The sequence below is a fragment of the Indicator indicator genome, chromosome Z, assembly GCF_027791375.1.
Source record: "Indicator indicator isolate 239-I01 chromosome Z, UM_Iind_1.1, whole genome shotgun sequence".
NCBI lineage: Eukaryota > Metazoa > Chordata > Aves > Piciformes > Indicatoridae > Indicator > Indicator indicator.
In genome coordinates this window covers 484,192-501,305 of record NC_072053.1, presented here as the reverse complement: position 1 = coordinate 501,305, position 17,114 = coordinate 484,192, and positions in this window count along the sequence as shown.

The following is a 17,114-nucleotide window of genomic DNA, read 5'->3' as shown; positions in this document are numbered from 1 at the left end:
GTCCCTTCAGTAGACATTAATCCTACACCCAGAACTATGCAAGAGGTTAATGTTTGCTAATCTAACAGACTCTGTTTCTCTCCAGTCCTGCAGGGATGAAAGGATGTGAGCTTCACTTAAGCTTTTTAAGTTTGGTCTGTGATGGATTCTGCCTGTTTTATTGCAAACGGGAGAGATGGGGGTGGAAATCTGTCTCTGCTCCTAACTCAGGCTTTCCAAGCCAAGAATACTGTTATCATTATTTACCAAGAGCAAAACTTTCCTCAGTGCCTAGTGAAGGAGCAGAAGGATTCTCCTGTGTGAGCCAAAAATGAGAATCAAGAAGGACGGGGCAGAAGGGCTGGGAGAGTTTGCTCCCAAGCAAGACAAGCTCTGCGTTCAGAGCCAAAGCCTCCCTGGGGCTTGGCTATCCAAGCAGGAAAAATGTGAACTGTTGCATTTTGTGCCTTTCCTTTTAAAGTTGTTTGACAGTGAAAAACCATCAGGAGTGAGAACACTAGGCAAAGTGATGCCAGGAAAGAGAGGGGGTCCCTGTTCCACCAGTGAAGTCTTTGAAGAGACGCTTGCAGCATTCCCCAAGATACCAGCATTTTCCAGGCTGCTGTGCCTGGAGGCAGCTACCCTTGTCTTACTGCAGGCTAACCCACGCTGCAGGGTTTCCCCAGACAATATAGGTATTTCTAGGAATTCCCAAGAGCAAAAACATAACCCTCTTTATGGCAGTCCCTTCACAACCTGCATTGTGTGTAGAAGGGAGAACCTAGACTCTGCGCAGGGCAGAGGGATCTCATTCGAGTAAATACACCCTCCAGTCAGGGCAAGGCATATTTGTTGACATGACGTCAAGGAAATCATGCTGTGGCCCAAGTACTGGTATTTGGATTCAACCTGAAATTACAAGAAATTAAAATAGGAAGTAGCAGGCTATCATCCTCCTGGAAAGCCAAAGACAGGGGGAAAAAAGAAAAAATATGAAAGAAAAAATGAAAGAGAGAGAAATAATAGGGATGTAACTTCAGTATTTCCAAGGTTTGCAGTGTGCTGGATCTGTGCTATCTGCCATGGTAAATTTACCACCCTTTTGAAAGCAGCTATTGAGCCACTCTCATCACAAGGCAGAAAGAAAGGAGTGAAATAAATGCTTCTCTACCCTCAGTGCTAGTTAAAAGTGCTGTTTCAACACAGCACAGCTTTTCCCAAGCCCAAGCTGGAAAGTCATTAGCACATGACAACATTACTTTTTACTGCAGGACTAATTACATCCCAAGTTTAACTTGAGAACACTAAATCAATACCATTTTTTTAGCCCCACATTGTGGGAACAAATATATCAGCACAGCTGACCCATGTCTGCTGTCAGTGAGGCAGGCCTGAAAAGAGCAGTGCTGTGGGTGGAAGAGAAGCAGCCAGCTACACAAAGTGTGGGATCTCCTCTCCCCACCTCACCCTTCCCACAACCCTGCACTGAAAAAGGTACCCAGATGTTTTTTTCCACCACATCTCAGCACTTCAAGGACTGATTTTCCAATCAGATTATCCTGAAAGAATGCAGACAAATTGATCTGGGAGAGTCCTGTCCTATCCACCCCCCTCATCAGACTGGTGACTCCAGGTCCTGGCACAAACCACATTTCTTCTCTATACCCCAGACACGCAGATGGGTCAATAATAGATTAGCTATAGGCAGCCCTGTGATTTTAAGAGAGGATGAACTGAGAGGTTCACTCAGTTCTTCAGTGGTTTCTAACCCTGCTCTTTGAACATGAAACTCTTAAGTTTAAGGGAGGCAGAGCACTGGAGCAGGCCACCCAAAGAGATGGTGGAGTCTCCATCTCTGGAGACGTTCAAAACCTGAATGTGCTTCTGTATGACCTTGTCTAGGTGAACCTGCCTTGGCAGGGGAGTCGGACTCAGTGATCTCTAGAGGTCCCTTCCAGCCCATATCACTGTGTGATTCTGTGATTCTCCCGCCACCAAATGCCCACCATTCACATGCATTCACTCTTGTTGAAATTGCTCTTGAAACTCCACAATCTCCACACCAGGACTCTGCAACGTTTTACATAACAGGGTAGTGGGGAGAGAAGATGGACTTGCTTTAAGAACTGGTGGGTTTACAACACAAGGGAAAAAACTTCTTTATGGCTTTTCTGGGACTTGAGGATTTTGTGTTTCTATTTTTATAAGAATGGGCTGATTTGTCTTAGGCTATTACTGTCTATTACTGCTGGAAGTCCTGGGGAAAGGTGGGAAGCAGAGAATTCTGGCAATCTGCCTAAAGAGAAATCAATGAAACAAATTAATCCTTTGCAGGCTGCAATGACACAGTAATCCATCATTCAGAGCTGCTTTTATACACCAAATCAGAGAGCAGAGGAAAGAGCCCTGGGGGACATCACAGACAACAACTTACAGCAACACTGGGAAAATACTAAGGAATCAGTTTATTTAAAGAGGATAGATTTCAGTTGATTGCCTATTTCGTTTTATAGAGATTTTTTTTTTTCTTCCACAGTGCTGAGAAGTTCTGGGTGGATGGCTCTATCTGCTGAGCACTGGCTCTACAGGTCCCTCCCTGGGCTTCCACAAGGGTGGGAGGGAGTGGAATTACATACATACATAAAGAAAGAAATAGATAAATAAATAAATATTCTTAAAGTAGTATTTTTACCACTGATGGGCTGAAATACTGACTTTTGTAGGTGAGGAGGGAGAGGGCATTCCTGAAATCTCTCCTGGTTCTGTTGATCTTGATATACCTTTTCAGCTTCATGGGATGGGTGTGGGAATAGAAGGGAGGTGCAGAGGGAGCCCGCCGCAGAGGGGCTGGGCAAGGTCAGACCCGTTCCATACCTACACTCCCCCCCTGAGATCACCTTCTCGGGAAACCCAGTTTGGGAGAAAAGAGGATTTGAAACCATCGAGCTGTGCTTAGAAGTGGTACCCAAAGGGCTGTGGGGGGAACAGAAGGAGGGCGCTTTCCGGGAGAGATGCTCGCTTCCGGCAACACCCCCTCTTCCACCTCCCCCAGAAAAAAAATCCACTCATAGTGAGGGCCGCGGAGCCTGAACGGTCCCAGGCTCCTCGTCCCTCCCTGCTTGGATGTGACCGACATCTCACATACTGCGATGATCCTTCATCCCCAAGGGCGACCCCCAGTCTGGGACACCCCCGCAGCTGCGGCTTCTGCCTCTACGATCCTTGCCCTGCCGAAAGCAGGAGGGGGGAACGAGCAGGAGTTAGGCAGAGGTTTGGCCACACGCTGGAAACCAGCGCGAAACGGCAAAGCGCCGGCACCGAGGTGTGATCAGAGGCTTATTATGTTATTTTTTTTGCTCACACACACCCTCAATAATTTTGGTAGCCCTCTCGCCGATGGTTTCACCACCTTGGGCACTTGGGAGGCATGTATTATTCTGGTTTCCCCCTCCTTTGAAGATATGGATAATGTAAGGACCTGGTGGTGCTGCTGGGGTCAGGAGAAGTATGCTAATTGGGGAGCCTAATTGCTTCAAGCAGTCATGCCTCTAAACACGGCGAGCGCGGTTGATGGAGTCAGTCTGTTCCTAATAAAATGAAGAAGCGCTGAATTAAATTCCCAAGAAAGCGACTATAAAAGTTTCCACAGTGTAACTAAATGACTTCACCTATACTATTACCCCTCAGATGACATCTTGAGAGAAGGCAGACTAAATACAGCTTCCATATTCATAAATTGGCTGTGCTTAGGCCAGTGAATCTGGACTGATTTTAAAAGGCTTTTTCATCCTCCCAATCAAATGAAGTAATTGCTAATTAGATGTTTTCTGTTAACAATGTCGCTCTTCCCTGTGTTACCTGCTCACACATTTAGTGAACTCCTTACAACATCTGGATCAGCAGATTTTTATTATTATTGTTATTATACCGTCAGGTTGCAAGGTGTTTTCCCTCGTGTGACTCTCCTTTTAGGGATAAATACCACTCACGCTGCTCCTGACAGGGTAAATACTCTTCTGGATGTTTTTAGTGGCCATCAATGTCCCTGGGAGGGGCTACGCAAAGAGAGAGTCCTACGAACATCCTCTCCTGAGAATAAAAGCCCGAAGGGAATCCTCACTAGGATGACAAAGCATCCCTACCTATCCCCACCCACCCGGTTTTGGGGTGCTGATCGCAAGCAGCAGATCAGTGGGGCACAAGCTGAGAGAGGCACAGCCTTGGAGACAAGCATGCTGTGGGGTGGGGGGGAAGGAGAAATTAAAATAATAATAATAATAAAGAGAGAAAGAAAATAAAGAAAAGTTGGGGGGACGAAAAGGAGGGGAAGGGAATGGAGGGAAAAGAAAGGGGGATGTGAGGGCGGAGAAAGAAAAGGGAAAATAAAAAAGCCCCCAAATTTTCCCCCGTTAGCTCCGGATGTTTGCAAACAAAAGAAAACCGCATCTCCAGCTCCTCGGGCTCTCCCCCTCGCAGGGAGAGGCACTTCTGGGTTCGTTTCGCTCGGTTTCAGTGGTTTATAAGAGATGTGCCGTCTGCTTGCTCCGAGGACATGCGGGAATACGACTTTTCCCTCCTCCCGTCCTCGCCTAACCGGAGGCGGGACACAGCCCGGGTCTCGGCTCTTTTAAACCCCACAGCAAATCATACAGTTGATGAGAAGGGCCCGAGTAGTTTCCCAACAGTTCTGATGGGGTAGAAGGTTTATCCCAAGTGCTGTCCTGCCGCGGATTGCTGCGCAGAGATGCGCTGAGTGAAGTGTAAGTTGAGCCCTGCCTTTCCCAGGCTGGCAGGAAGAAAATAGGAGTCCCGCTTAATTAAGTATAGCTGGGGAACGGGGGGGGTTGCCAAGAGCTTTGCACCTAAAGCGGTGACCTCTTCAGCTTTCCCCCCGCAATCCTTTGTGCCATTTAAGCCCCGTCTTCATCCTACTTAGATTCAGCCCTCTGCTTCATGTGTCTCTCTCGGAATTGGCTCCAAATAAACGGATCACGGATGTTAAACTATCCCCCCAAGACATATGACTAAGAATTGTCAAGGAGACTTTGGTCCACTCTCCATGTCTATTATGCCAGTCACTCATCATGATCCCTTGTGGTGTGTCGTACGTCATCATGACACTGATCCATGACATAGTTTAATGCTATTCGGGGATGCTCCGGCATCGCACAGCAGCCTCCTGGCCTGCAGCCCTGCACTTTCGTAACTCGCTGCAGATGCAGCCCCTTGCACCCTCTCCAAAAGGACCACTACATTAAAAACCACCATTCCAGGCGCTTCCTACCCCAAACCTCAGGATTGCACGCTAATTAGGGGTTATTTCCGCTGTCCTCCCCACCTCGTTCTTGCCTTGAGTCCTTCAGCGTCCATCCCCATTCTTTCTCCGCTCACAAGCCCTGAAGGGCTTATCTCAGTGGGATTCTTCTGCCTCTTACACCCAGCGTTAAGCGTTCAGCGGTCCTGACGTTAAAACCCAGAAAGATTTCTGTCCATGCAAGAGGTAGACGAGTTCTCGAGTGGGAGAAAGGCAGTATCCCCGTGCTGGGTACAACGCTGGGCAGACATGGAAGACAGGGATAAGGGGTCAGGGGACAGAGGAATTAAGAAAGCCAGCTCACTGCTCTCTGAAACCCCGTGGATGTTTAGCGGGGGGGGAGAGGGGGTATGCTGGCAGAGCGTTGAGGCCATCACCCGACCCCCGAGCACCCCCGGGGCTGAGGGAAGGAGGCAGACAATAACACCTGCGATCTATCACGACGTGGAAATGTGTACAGTAATGCGGAGTAATTGCTCTTTCCGCTTCCAGAGGGAGCTCAAAGCTGGAAAAAATCAAGGTTAGAGTCTTCCAAACTGTAAACAATTTCCACAGGGCACATCCGAAGAGCAGGCAGATAGACAGAGAGACGGGCAAAGAGTGAGAAATCTCCCCGTTTGTCTCAGAAGGGACGTTAGGATTCATTTAACATCCTGCGAGAGGGGATAAAGGCTCTGTCAAGGCGTATTAACCCGTTTAGCTACGGCACAGGGCTGAGAAACGTTTACCTGCGTGCAGCAGGGAGAAACACGGGGAGGGGGGAAAGGGGGGGGGGAGGGTACAAGGTGAACTCCTTGCTCATCACATTACCCGGGCTGATGCGCTGCAGGATCAGCGCTGAGTTAATTAATTCACTGCAGACCACAGGGTTGTTTAGCTGGTGCATAAAATCCCGTCTAGAAACAGCAATTTGTTTATGTCACGTTCACGCAGGGACCTCCACTGCTTGGAAAGATGCTGATATCCCGCCTGGTTTGGGCTTGATTTCGGGTGTTTAGGTTCGTGTGATGCAGCCGGGCGTCAGGCTGTAGCGTGGGATGTATGTATTATATACATCCATCCCTGCTCGCGCACCTTTCCCTGTAAGTTTCTCTCCATGTAACTGCGCTCATCCCTGCTCGCAGGGATGTTATTAACCACGGAGAATCCCACCCGGCGGTTCGCAGCTCGGTAACGGCTGACACTAAAAATTCAATGATGACTCGGAAGTGTCACACGCTAATTAGAAGATGCGTCTAGCGCGGACCCCTGGAAGAGAGGCTGGGACTTGGGATCTGGGGAGAGAGGTTACTTCCCCACTGCAATGGGTTTGGCCAGTGCTCAAGAGGTCGAAACCCATCTTTGTCTTCATCCTTGTCCTCATCTTCATTTTCATTCTCATCCTCATTGTCATTCTCATCTTCATCCTCAACCTCATCTTCATCTATCCTCATCCTCTAGCCCGAGTTGTGACCACCCCGTGCTGCCCCCCATCATGCCTCATCTTGAGCTTCAGATCTTAGACACGGTCGCTACCTGCAGCTTCCCCATCATTTCCCGCAAACCCCCAGGAGTTGGCAGGGGGTCGATCCCCTCTCCCTGTCCTGCTGATCCCCGCCACTGAGTCAGCGCCGCACCCACCTTCCCCCCGCCCCGCTCCCCCCTCCAGCCTGCCAGGACTCGGAGCAGTGTCATAACCCCTGTGTAAATCACCGGGAACAAGCCGGAAGTTCGTTTCCTTCGGGGAAAAATAAACAAGTAAAAATAAATAAATGAACATGGCTTTATTGCTCTTTTAACAGGGAGATGGCTTATAAAAGGAGGGAAGGGGGACAACAGAAGAGGAGGGAAAAACAAGAAAGTACATGAAGGAGTCAACACCGTCTCCCTGATAAGTCATTAAGCCTTTATCCTCCACCAATTAACCATACCCCACGGGGCTGCTGCTAGCAGATAAATTGGGATGAAAACTACAGGATCCCCTCCAGTCCCGGCGTGTGCCCCACCATCAACCCTAGAGCCGCAGGTCCTGGGTCAGCCCCCGGGAGCAGGGCCGGGAGCTGAGAAATAGCCTCCGGGAGCAGGACAGGGTCAGCCTCCGGGAGCGGGACAGGGTCATTCTCCGAGAGTGGGACAGGGTCAGCCCTCGGGGTTGGGTCTGGGAACCCCGGGACAGCCCCCAGGAGCGGGAGCTCCGGACCGCCCCCGGGAGGGTGTCTGGGAGCGTCACGGCAGCCCCCCAGAAGCGGGAGCCCCGGATAACCTCCGGAACCGGGACAGAGTCAACTCCGAGCATTCCCCCAGGAGCGAGTCCAGGAGCTCGGGGCATCTACCAGTAGCCGAAAAAGTTCAGACCCCGGGAGAGGGTCTTGGAGCCCCGTGGCAGCCCCCAGGAATGGGTCCAGGAACTCTGGGCAGCCCCCGGTAGCCGAACACTCTCATTACCCGGGAATGGGTCCGGGAGTCCCGGGCAGCCCCTGGGAACGGGGCCGCAGAGCCGTTGCGCACCCGCGTTGGGAGACATCAGAAACGGAGAGCGCAAGGATGGGGTCGCGAAAGTGTCTTCGGCCCCGGGATGCTCCTTTAGAGCACAGAGCCCTGGGGTGACTCCTCTTTTGGGCTGCCAAAACTTTTCCTGCTGCTTTTTCTTTCGTTTATGTATTGTTATCCCCACCCCGCAACCCGCTGGCCCCAATTTTTAAACTTGTCACCCCGCGCTGGAGCCCTGGTCCATGCAGCGTTGTCCGGCAACAATAGATATTTTCTGCTACATATGGAGCTGCGAGGGGATGTGCATGAGTATGCTAAAATGCCACCTTCCTTACCTGTTGTTTTTCTTAGCTACTTCGAACAAAAGGCACCCCGGATGCTGCGCCTTTTCTCTCTCTCTCTTTTTTCACTGAATTAATTCCAAATATTTGGTACACAAACTTAGCGAGCCTAAAGGAGATTAATTTTTCCAGAGTAATCCAATTAAAAGATTTCTAAAGTAATCTTTTTTTTCTTTTTTCTTTTTTTTTTTTTTAATAGTGCAAGGCTAAAAGAGGAAAATCGTTTTTATGACAGTGATTTATTGTACCAGTTTGGGCTGTAGAAAGAGGCTTTCCTCGCTTGAAGACCATTCTTCCCCCTCACATGCACCTCTGAGGTGGCAGATACACCCTAGTATAGAAGTGGCTGAATCTGTTTATCTGATTTTATTTAATTTTTCCAGAAATGATACCATCCAGGCAGGAATCTTCTCCATCAACGTCCCGATGAAGGGAGTTTGATCGCTTACAAGTACCCTAGACTTTCTAAAGTGCTAATAGATTTATGGTCTCTTTTCCGACGCCCATCCAGAGTAATTAGCACATATGTTCTAAATAGATGATAGTTTTGTGAGCAATAAAGCAATTACCCGTCGCTGGAGCTGACAGTTCCTCCAACTAAACTCCAACCAGCAGCTAATTGGAAAAGTCATTTCAGCTCCATTGTCTGCAATTAGTTCTGCTAAACTATTACACCCAAAATACCTGGTTTGAGGTTTATTTTTTTCATTTCTATTTGCATTTATAAACGTTTACCAAGTCACGCGTAACTTTTACAGGCGGCCAGTGTCTCTAAGGCTGGGGGTTTTTGATTTGTTGTTTTTTTTTTTTCAATCCCTCTTTTCGCATCCAAGAAGCCACGCTCCCATCTTGACGATGCTGGAGGACACAAACGTGTCCACTCTGTTGAGCTGGGGGGCAGGGGGATGAAAACCTGATTTTCCTGGCCAGTGCAGCCAAGCGAGCTGGCTAGAGCGGTGGGGAGGAAGGAAAAGGGTAATTTAGCTTAAAAATAAACCCAAATTCCCCTTCCACAGCAGCTCTGAATTTAAGGACAGCCTGGATCACGCACCCACCCCGCTCAACTCCAGCAACGCAACTCGCAGGTAGCTCTGCGTTGGACGTGTCCATCTCCCCCCACTCCCAGTCCTACTTGGAATCAGGGTATTCATCTGCACTAGGGAACTAGGGGAAAGGTCGGTGGGTCGGGGGATGCCCTGTTCTGTCCCACTCCCATTCCTACTTGGAATCAGGATATTCGTCTGCACTAGGGGACGAGGGGAAAGGTCTGTGGGTCGGGGATGCCCTGTTCTGTCCCACCCCCCAAAAATGCCTCCTCCTCGGGGGTGAAAACAATTAAACAAGACGCGTTCGGGGCGTGAGGGGTGAGGGCGTGTGTGTGATTGTGGTGTGGATGAGGACTTGTGCACAGTGAGTGGAAAAAATGAGTTAAACATCAGTTTGACGCCCCACCGGAGCTTCAAAGTGTACACCGGCTGGATTCCTTCTACTTAATTTAATCTTTATTGGACTGGGTTTCTCCTCACCATCTATTCACCAAAAGTCCCAGCAAAATGTACCACAGAAGACAAGAAGAAGGACGGGGGGAAGGAGGAGGGGCAGCCGGGGAGGAGGGGGGCCGAGAGGGGGGAACACGACAACACACGGAGAAGAGGGGAGGACTGTTTTAGTCCTTCATTTGAACCACAGGTATTTAGCAGGGAGGCACTCCAAGGAGTTTGAAGTAGGTCCTCTTAAGTCAAGACTTCTGCCCAGGACTTGAGCTGGTCCTGGAGTGAGAAAGATTTGCGTGTTGGGATGGGAACTTTGTAGCCTTAGCAACAAAGTAGTCACTTGAAGGAATTTTACAGCGAAACCATCTCAAGACTGAGAAAGAAACGACAATTTCTGAGCGGCTAGGAGGGAAGAGACTGCTTGAGATGGCTTGAGCCTCTAAACAAAGCTTTTTCTATTTGCCAGCGGCCCCCAGGTTTGCCAGCCTTTCGTTCTCCTTTTTTTTTTTTTTTCTCTCAGTTAAGTTTCTAAAATAATATTAGTAGTAATAATAAAAAGAAAAGAATAACCATCTTTGGGAAAGTGACCCGCAGAAAACAGCGGGGACCCCCGTCGCTGGGCAAAGTCACAGAAAACCGGCAGCCCCCCTCCGAAAACCACCTTATCCCGGGCATCTGGAGCCAATTCCTTTTCTTGACACCCTCAATAAGCGCAAATTAAGCGAAATTCCGGATTTCGAGAGTGAGGGAAAATAATGTCGGGCCGCTTCTTCGTGCTGCTCCTCCGAGCATCACGCTCGGGGAAGGTCCCTGCCGGCCGGGTGTTGAGAAAGGATGGGGGGTTTCTGGGGTGTTGTTTGTCTTCCCAGACCCATTCTAGTGGGGGAAGGGGGGTGGGGGATGAGGAGTTACAGTTGTCCCTCCGCAGGCGCGCGGGGTGCGCGCATGGCAGAAAGCTGCTGTAAAGGGCTGCCCATAAGGGTCACTAGTGCGCGAGCGCCCATGGGCACGCACCCCTCCAGTAAAAGCATTTTCGTTGCTGCCAAAGCACACACACCCCTTTCTCTCCGTCTCTTTTTTTTTTTCCTTGCTTTTTCCATTACGAGCGATTAGATGGTGTCTATTCAAAGTTGCTGATCCAAAGAGAAAATAGCAGTAGATAAAAGGAGATTTCAAGTGACCTCCTCGTCCCTTTCACACCAACCTGAGCCCCAGAATAGCCAAGGATCAACTCGGACAAAAGCCTTTTCCTTTTTCCCTTTCAGCTTCAGAAGATTCAGTGCAAGGGGTTAACAATAAAACATATAACTCTAGCCCCGTTTTTTGGTAGGATCAGGCAATTTTGTGTACCTTATTAACGACACTGTTGTGTATGCCCGGGTTTCATCCCTTGAAATGTGTGAATAATACCCAGGAAAAAAAAATTAAAGAGGAAGAAAGAAGGAGCGAGGGAGAAGCAGCCTTTTGGTGGTAAAATACACAGCAGTCATTTACAGCTTTCGTGCAGGGCTGGAGAGATTTGCTGTATTTATTCTGTTTCGTTTAAACTTTTATCTGAAGCGCATCACCGTCCTCCCCACGCAAGGCAGAACTCGCTGTAATAAACATATCTTAACTCCTTGACAGCTTAAGCGAAAACGCTGAGGTTTATTACTCAAATCAACTCCTGATGAGGTAAATTTGATTGTATTGCTGGCTGTTCTCACCAGAATTTACTGTATTTCTTTTTCGCCCTCACCAAAATCCCTTTTTTTGTAGCGTCTTGTCTCGGGTGTAAGGGGAGAAAGTGATGTTATACATCTAAACATCTCGAAGGAGACCTGTGGAAAGTCCAGCTCGAATCTACTCCTGACATGAACTAATCACCTCAGTAAAAAGAAATGGGATCTCTGACAGGTAACTATTATGAGACTGATTATATCCTGCCGCCGGTTGTGTTGTCAGGACAATCTCACAACTTCCCAACTCGTTTCCAAACGTCAGCCCTATTATCAAAAGCTCCAGCCCAGTTTGGGATCATAAATAACCCCCGAATTCATCCTTAACAGAAGCTGGGGAGGGGGGTTTAGCTCACGCTCAGAAGTGTTTCAGAGCAAAGCCTCCTGTTTAATAGATTTTATACCACTGCTTTTTGCTCCTTTTTTTATTTTTTTAATTATTATTAATATTGCTGTTTCTTTTGGCTTCAGTGCTGGGATCACCGCAGCTTTATTTGAGTCGAACATAAATATTTAGTACTGGTTTCAGCAGCGTGTGTGGAAAATGATTCCCAGATTCGCTTTATACAAGGGGAGGGAGGTTTGATTTGCATCAAGAGGTCATCAATTCCTTTTCCCGGAGCTCTCACTTGGAATTGCTGCTTTATGCTATTAGACAAGTGGCCTTCAGTCTGGGGGCTTTTCTCTCCTCTCTCCACACAGACGTGGTGTGGTTTGGGTTTTTGCTTCTTTTTTTAACTTACAGACGTAGGTTTAATTGGGTGGGATTTTTTCTTTCCTTTTTTTTAAATCTTATTTAAATAAGTAAATAAATAGAGGCAGACTTTGGGATGCTCAGGCACTTCAATTTGGAGGAATGGCGAGTTGTGATTTAGCTCCCTGGTTTTTCTGGGTTGTCACCGATGCCCGGTAGTTTCTGAGCATGGCACAAATGACAAACCCCCAGCTCCAACATGTTCCCGCTGCCGGGGATGCTGCAGGGAAAGCAGATTGTCTTCCCGAGGGGGTGGCAGAGATGGGGAGAGGTAGAAGACTGCAGGATTGGGGTGAGGGACCGCTGTCACACTGCTTCTTTGTCAATCCCATCTGAAATAATTCCAGGGAAGCAGAAGGTGTGCGTGGAGGGGAAAGGGTGGTGGCGGGTCGAGGTTAAGCATATGTGGAGATTGAGGAGCACTGGCCAGGGACACACACACACACACACACATTTATGACACGAGGACCCTCCCCCCAGGGGTTGTGGACCTGCTGGGATGTGCAACCACACTGCACAACACAGGGATGTTGGACACGACCTCAGAAGGGTATTTCTGAGCAAAGGGAGGAGGATTCTGCTCCTAGAAGTAATGATACTTTTAAAAAATAAATAAATAAATAAACGAGTATGTGCATGATGGGGTGGGCCAGGGGTGCTGAGCACAGAAAGGTGGAGGCCCTCTTTCCCAAGGCCTTCGGTGAGAGGTAGAGAAGAAACAACCTGGTTGATGGATTTGGGTGATAGTGACAGGGATACCTTGAGGGCAGCCCACCCCAGAGGTCCTGGTGGATGGAGTTGGTGAAGGAATCCATCCCTCCATCATCGAGCTTCCTTTAGAAAACAGCAGGGGTGGGTACAAAGAACCCCAGGGCTGTGGCTCCCGGGCAGGTGCTGCGGGACAGCAGCCCAAACTGCTTCACCTCCTCTGGAGAGTCCACTCTGGCTCCCTCTCCATCCTCCGGGCTGCCCTGGGTGATGCAACCCACCAGAGACCCCTTTTTGAGGGCAAAGGTGGGGATAAAATTGCCCCTCCTAAAGCTTAACCTTCTACCTGCACATCCTTAAACAAGTTGGTTATCCTTCAGGTCTGGTCAAGAGTTTCTGCTGGAGGAGGGGGAGTAGATGTGGTGGAGTGAAAAGGAGGAGAAAAAGAGTGAGGAAAAAAGGGCAAAAGAAGAAAAAAGGCCTTGGGAGGAAAGGCCCCATCATCGATGATAAGAAATGAGGCCTCTCCGGGCATTGCTGGCTGCTGAGGCCTGGCCTCAGCCCTGGGAGTCCTGGGGATGGCTGAATGAGCACAGGGACACACGTTTAAAGCTGGGTCCAGAGGAGTCTCTTTGTCACCAGTTACATCCCAGCTCCGGAAAAGGGGCTTCCCCGACAGCTCCCACCGAAGAAGGCACCTAGGGAGGTGGCTGAGGTGGGACAACACGCACAAGGGAAGGGACCCAAAGAAGACCCACTCTGATCTTATGTCTTAAAGGTGTTTGCTGGTTAGAACAAGAGCTAAACACCCTAAAAATGAGGAGCGAGAGGGACGTTTTGCACATCAGAGCTGCTCGCTGCTCCCTGTGACAGCAGCCTGGCATTTATTGTCCTCCTTCCATCTCACTCCCTACCTCCTTGTGTACATACACACACAGATATATATATATATTTACACGTATATATGTACATCTGTGCCTCTGTAAGTGTATTTTTTTATATATATATGCTTCCTGGTAGAGCTTTTGGCAGGTGAAGCAGGCACTTCACTTGTGTTTTGCAAAATGCAGACTGCAGACAGCAGCTCCCAGCCCTGCCACTTGCAAAATAATAATAATACCATAAACTGGGGGTTATGTTATAGTCTGGCCCCCTTCACAACTCAACCTCCACCAGAAATAGCATGTCACCATTAATCTCCAAAAGGAACTTTTCCTTTCCAGAGGGGGCAAGAGGGATGCAGAGCGGAGAGAAACCATCACCGTCCCGGGTTGGGTTACACCAGGATGGGGAAGAAAGAGAGACATAGAAAAAGAGGACAAAAAAATTGGCGGGGGGGGGGGAAGGTGGGGGTGGAGGGGGTGGGCGGAAAAAGACCCTACATTCTTCCAAAACTCTGCCACCCTCAGATCCCAGCCTGGACCTTGGCCTGGGGAAAACGGGGACTGGGAAGACGGAGGGAAAAATTAAGCCTGAGCACATCCCTAGCATGGTCTCCTCTCCCCACTCCAGACCCGCAGAGGTTAAAAAGCAATCAAAGCTCATTTCCCAATTAAATGTGAGTTGTGACCATTTCTAAGTGTCCTTGCAATTTGTCGGGGAGAGGAAATACCTCCCGCCGCTTGAACTGTGCTTTAACCTGGTCAGCTGAGGCATGAGGCTGCTTTTATTGATGGATTCCCCCCGCCCTGGCCCCCATCCTGGCTCCCTCCCCAGGCTCCAGCACAGCCCCGGGATGCTGCAGATGGGATTTCCCCTGAGACTCCAGCAAACTTCACCGGCCCTTTCCGCATCGGTTAGTTTTGAAAACCCTACATTTAAAATTCTCCTTCCCTCATCACGCAAGCAAATAAAAGCCACCAAGCGTTTACAGCCAGGCGAAGGGAGAAAAATACCTCAGCCGCTGCACACACACAAATCCGCCCCCCTCTTTTTTTTTCTTTTTTTCCCCTAGACCAGCGCAATTTGAGCGGGTTTTGGCTTCCACCTGATTGCGGTTGCTTGCAGCCCGGCTGGGAAGCATCTGATAGCTACCACTTTAATCTGTTGACACTATCACCCCGGATAAACAGGCTGCCATCGATCTTTTCATTAGGTGATCAAATAACAAACAGAGCAGGTGAAAGAGCTTTAGGATGCTCTCGCACTTCCCCAACGCGCCGTCCTGCCGCTGCTGCTGCCGCTACAAGTTGTGCTGGGCTGATGTTCGTGGGGTGGATACATGCGTGGGTCAACCTTGAGAGTCACCACGGAGCTGGGGGGGGGGGGGGGGGGGGGGCGGAGAGAGGGGGTACAGTGGAAATATGCACACACGGTGCTGGGGGGGGGGGGGGGGGTGGAAAGGAAGGGGAAAGTGGGGAGGGAAAGGGACAAAATGAGGGTTAAACGCTTCTCCCTCCGCCCAAATAACTGGATGGCGGAGGGTGAGGGGGCAGCTCGGGGTTGGGAGGTTTGGAGGGTGGGTTGGGGAAGATCTCCCCGCCAAGTGTCGCGGCCACACTCCCATCTCTCCTCCCCCGCCCCGAAACCCCGAGGAAGGAAGCGGCGACTTGCCTGGGGTGTCCCGGCGTGGTCGCGGGAGCCGGGAGGAGCCGGGCTGCGGCTGCTGTGGGTCCGTCCACCTTCTCCCAGGCTTTTCTGCCTCTGTCTGTGTCTGTGTCTCTGTCTCTCTCTCTCTCTCTCTCTCCCCCTCTCTCTCCGTGCCTTGCTCTGCCTCTTTTACTTCCCTGTCTCTTCACAGTCTGGGGAGTAAAATGTAGATGATATACATACCGAGCTTGCCTTTTTTGTCCGATTTAATCTTATTCGTTTCACCTTTTCACTGACCAAGAGACAGGAGCGAGAGTTTATTTGGAAAGAGGGGGAGAGAGGAAAGGAGCCTAGTGTTGCATAGTCAATAACATCCTTTTTATCAATGCGATATACAATAGAGATAGCTTGGCCAAGGGGACTCATTGAAAATCTCTTCATTATTTCGGGGCAAAATCAAGCATTTTTGTTGATCTCAGAAATGATGAAGGATTCTCCTCTTCAGCCAGCTCCGAGACTTTGCATTTCAGAGTTGACAGGGAAAGAAAGAAAGAGACAGAGTGAGAAAGAAAGAGAGAAAGAAAGAGAGAAAGAAAGAGAGAAAGAAGGAAAGAAAGAAGGAAAGAAAGGAAAAAAAGAAAGAAAAGAATCACCATCACAATACATCAAAGTTGAGAAGAGTTTGTTTATTTTTATTTTTAAATGAAATCAACATCTCTGTACAAAAATTAACAATAAAACTTCTTCCATATCTTTCAGCTCCCTTTCCTCCTGTGCAGGTTTTTTCCTTGCTTTCCAGTCTGATTATAAACTTTTAAAGGACGTAAGAAGAGGTGAGTTGGGTGGGGATTTGTTTGCAGCTTCTTTTTTTCTTTTTTTTAACAGTTCTTTCTTTCTTTTGTCACTTTCTTTCGACCCAAAGCGAATTTCAGACCTCTGGCAGGAGGGGGGTGCTGCCAGCGAGACAGGCTTGGTGACAAAAATGGGATAAAAAATGGGAATTTCGAGGTTTTTCTCTCCAGATCGGTTTTCTATGAAATATAAAGTAGGGGGGGGAAAGGGGCAATTAATATTTTTAAAAAGAAGGAAGGATGTGAAAGGTCTCAGAGACTGGCATACTAACCCCCCACATACCCCAAGACCCCCCCTTGTCTCCCCCGGGCCTCCGGCTCGGTGCCCACTAGATGGCAGCCGGCGCCAGCGATTCCCGCTCCGCGCCGCCGCCGCCGGGGCGGCGGAGAGAAGCGCGGAGAGGAGCGGAGCAGTGTGACATCCACTCAACCCCCCCACCACTCATCCTTCCTCTGCCCATCCTTTCTTCTTCTTCCCCTTCCCCACCACCTGCACAGAGCAACTCACTTGGGGAAGGGTCCCTTCTGGGTGGGGGGTCAGGGTGAGAGGAAGGGGGTTGGGGATGTTCTGACCACTCATCCCTACCCCCAAAAAAATAAAAGTATAAGGGGAGTAGGGGGAAGAAAGTGGATGTGTGAGGGGCGGAATGAGGGGTGGGAGGGCGGGAAGCTAAAAAAGCCCGAAGTGGAATGGGGACGTACAGGGATGTAAATGTGTGCGGAGATATGTGAGAGGGGTGCGGAGACGTGCATGTGCAAGGATGCGCGCACACGCGCGGCTGCTCCCTCCGAGCAGCGAGCTTGGCTTCTTCTCCATCGTTAGCCCCCGACACCGGCGTGAATTTTGAGACTGGGAAAGGAGAAAGAGAAATCCTGATTTCAGATGAGAAAGATTGGGTGGGGGCATAAATAATTATAAATAAATAAATAAATAACCCACCAACTTTTCACGGGGAGC